This window comes from Barbus barbus, assembly GCF_936440315.1.
Source record: "Barbus barbus genome assembly, chromosome: 35".
Lineage (NCBI taxonomy): Eukaryota > Metazoa > Chordata > Actinopteri > Cypriniformes > Cyprinidae > Barbus > Barbus barbus.
In genome coordinates this window covers 10,731,486-10,735,590 of record NC_136763.1, presented here as the reverse complement: position 1 = coordinate 10,735,590, position 4,105 = coordinate 10,731,486, and the positions used below count along the sequence as shown (strand labels likewise).

Below are 4,105 nucleotides of genomic sequence, written 5' to 3'. Positions count from 1 at the left end.
CTTCTAAATTGTGTATCAGATCCAGATGAAAATACCTGTAAATAAAAGCTGAAATGTTAATCTCTCATCTCATATTCATCTTTTGATGTCAAACCCAAATGATTTCATTCTACAGCAAAAATAAAGGAATTGGCCTTACTGTTCCAATACTTTTGGAGGGCACTGTATATATTTAGGCTATTAGGCTGATAGACTATAGATTGTATATATATATATATATATATATATATATATATATATATATATATATATATATATATATATATATATATATATATATATTATAATTTTTTTTTTAAGTCTCAAGCCACCTTGTTGTTAGTAAGCTTATACAGACTTGTGACTTTTTTTTAGCTTTAGGGAAACACTTATTATGAATTCTAGGTAAGATATAATGAGACACATGAGAATATGTTGCACTTTTGTTGTTGTAGGCTACATATTTTTTATTTTTAATAGCTTACTTCATTTTGTGAATTTATTTATTTTACTTATTTATCTAACTTGCTCGGATAATTACCAAAACAGTGCTAATGTTTAACTATTTTGTGCATTTCATAAATTTTACCTTGCCATCTTTACATATAAACACATGGAATTTTGAAAAATTACACTAAGGCCTATATAATCTAAAACATCATGTTTAGGCTGCACATATCACTTTTCTTATGCTTTATATTTTATTTTAAGTTTTAAATTTACTATAATTGTGTAATTCTAATTCTACTTTTTAAAATTAACTAGCAGGGATAAAATTGAATTGCTGGAAACATTTTGACTTTTTTTTTTGTAACCTGACTTAGAAATGCTGACTTAAAATGTTTTATCAAATCTAAAACACAAATAAACATGTACTGCCATATGTGTTAATTCTGAATTGACAGTATTATTGATCGTGCAAGAAATGCAGGAATGAAATAGAAATATAAGAAAGCTACTGTCCTGTATGAGGTTCTTCTTCAACTCAAACAGCTCCTATCAACAGGAGGAGCTCGCGCTTCAGATTGCGCTTTTATTAATAGTGGACTCTACTAACGGGGTCTCTCTCTCTCTCTCTCCCCCTCTCTCTCGGGTTGGCTCATTGTTAATCATTATAAAAGCTCGACTAGAGAACAGCACGTGAATGTGAGTCCTGTGTTGCTGGAATCGCAGAGGTGCACGGATACATATAACACGAGGGTGAGTAGGATCACTTTTAGCGCTGCTTATCTGCTGAATGACTCTGTTCATTCACCGGTACATGTGACTGGAGTTCTAATGGCAACGCTGGGAAGAGTTGGAGAGTTGTGCTGTTATTAATCCAATACAATCCAACAAGTTGCCCAGGTTGCTTGGGATCTCCGTTTGCATAACGGCGAGCTGCTCTTCCAACTTTACTGCAATTAAGCAGCAAACCGGGAATTACAATTATACGCTTCAGTGATGTGGGGGATGCCGATGCTTTTCCTGTTCTGTAGAGCGCTAATCGCGTTTTGGCAGACTATGGCTACAAACAGACATTGTATGGTCTGAAAAGATGAGAGGATGCAATGGAAAAAGAAGCGCTTTGCTGTGCATCACTGCACATGAGACAGCGTGGGACGTTGTAGAGTGGCGGGAAAGCGATTATTACTGCAAAGATGTAGCTAGGTTTTATCCATAGAGGCTGACAAATAAACTCAAAATGAATGGGTCAATGATAAATAAATATGCCCGAGATAAAGAAATGTGACCTATGTATTCATATTGGTTGAATACATCAATCGAGTACTAAATACTAGCCTAATTCGTTCATTTTTAAGGTAAAAAAATCCTTACAAATATCATGATAGGTATATGAAGAAGTTTTTAGGATTTCTCCGTAAGACACGAAGAAAATGTTATTAAAATGTGATTAAAAAATAAAAAAATCTTTAATGACCTTGACACTGTCCTAAAGGTCTGAAGGGGTCCTCTCTGGTTCATGGTGTCCTAGTAAAATAGCATGCTTGACTTTGATTTGGACGTTTTTATTCGCTACTTTAAAATAATTAATTTGAAAAGATTATGACTCAAATTAATTCAGACATAAAATGTTAATCACAGGAGAGGTCTATATGAATTTCATTTTAATCTAATTATGAATAATAACGTAATAGACATGATGGACAGTCTAGAGAAAATGTTTTTTTTTATACCTTTTCACCAAGTATATTTTAATATTTCACTTTATTATTAATGTATTCATTTATTTTATTTTAGGGCACAAACTCACTTTTCTGTACAGTTTTACCCTTTTAAACCTATGCATTTCCTGACCGATTTAAACAAATGGAATTTCTATTGTAAATTAATCTGGATCCAATCCGAAATGGATCAAACAAAAGTCATCTAGAAATCATATAATATAATGCTGAATAACATTTTTGTTCATCAAGTAGGATCTTATTTGATTCTTTGAAGATTCCTGTTTGATCCCATTATGATTGGTTCCAAATTATAATCAAAATTCCATTAGCATTCCTTCAAAATGTTTGGACGAGGGATCAAACTGTAGAGACAGGGCTGTGACATTCTGTGAGACTATGAATTCCAGCCCTGCGCATCTCTCTTCCTGTTTCTGCTTTCTCATATCTGTAACTGCACTGCAGGATACTAGAACAATTAAGACACTTTCCTGTTTCACCTTACTTTTTAAATCGGGGCATTTAAGAGGTGTTAGAAGAAAGAAAAACAGAAACGGCATAAAGAGAAAACAATGTAAGGAAAGGTTTGTTTTAAAACTTTCTAAGTGCTTCCCAGACATGACATATGTTTGTGAGCATTTTATTGATCATGTGTCCTTAAAAGGGTTTGTTGTTCAGAGACTCTTCAGCATAATTAGATTAATTAGTTTTGGTTGTGTCTTGTGTTAGTGTCGTGTTTACCAAGATGTACATCGAATTGTGATCGAATGGCCTCTAGGATGTTAGTAGGAGTGTAATGTAAATCCTGTTACATGTTTATTAGAGTGATAGAGTTAAGCCTTCAGGGGTTTACAGGCATTAAAAAACATAACAGGTTCTGACAGAACAACATAAATGATTTGTTGTGCAAAAACAGGATGGCAGTCCAGAGTCGACATGAAATTACATGTCCTACAGATAGCATTGATCTGACAGGTTTGAAATGAATACTTTATTTGCACTTTCAAAACAGTCTCTTTTCCATCAGTATAATAATCCTCATCCTCCTGAGCGCATACTTGGAGAACAGATCTAATGATCTGATTTTTAGGGTAGTGAACTCTATAACCAAATACCAATGGGTTTGGGCCAATATTAAGTAGATTTAAAAAGGAAAACAAGCAGTTAAACAAACAAGATAGCCATTCTTTAACAATCAAGAAAGAGAAGCTCATTCATTTCACACTTCAAAACTGCGTAGGAAGTACCAGACCTGAAAGATCCCATAGCTTTCCCATAGAAAGATACCAGATCCCATAGCTGTGCATTTACTCAAGCGTTTCATATTTCAATGCATTATGTGACTAACACAATGCCCATTTTTTCCAGTTTTACAAATGTAAATACATAGTGGTCAAAGCTCCAAGCAGCATGGCTAATGTATGATTGAACACATGGCTTTGTTACTGATTGATGCTTTCTGCACAATGACTAAAAGACCCCATTTAAAAGGATGTAGAATGTGTGTGTTCGTAATAGAAATCTTGCGGTCCTGTGCCTTGGAACAGAGGTGTCCAGTTAATCAGCTTTGTCATGTCTATTAAAGCACCATGTGCAGTGGCACTCAATCCCACTAAAGTGACCTTGACTAAAGAGTAGAAGACAGAAAGATTTAATACTAATAATGCAGCTATATCATGTTTTCAGGTGTGAACTCTCAGGTAGGTACACAAATGAATGTGCAAATATGCCACTAAATTATTGCTTGTATCAATTTTTGTGACATGCATTCTCACCTGAAAAGTCAATCATATTTCAGTTGTTTTGGCACATGAATATAAGATTGTAATGGAAAAAATAAACCTTGGGATAGTAAATAGTTGTTTTCTGTCCTTAAAGATGAAGTGTGTCATTTCACATGTAACAGCAACAATAATAATTGTTTTCAAACTAAATATACCTGGAGAAATGTAGACCCGCCC

The 4,105-nt window shown here is 34.0% G+C and overlaps 1 protein-coding gene across 1 annotated transcript in view; it reads left to right on the top strand.

The window, feature by feature from the left end:
- Positions 1-1,008: 1,008 nt before the first annotated feature.
- LOC306854991 (alkaline phosphatase-like) overlaps positions 1,009-4,105 on the top strand; it is a 15,744-nt gene continuing 12,647 nt past the window's right edge. Inside the window, exon 1 of the mRNA XM_079393361.1 lies at positions 1,009-1,179. The gene's annotated coding sequence lies outside the window, so the exon portion shown is untranslated. The remainder of the gene's footprint in view (positions 1,180-4,105) is intronic.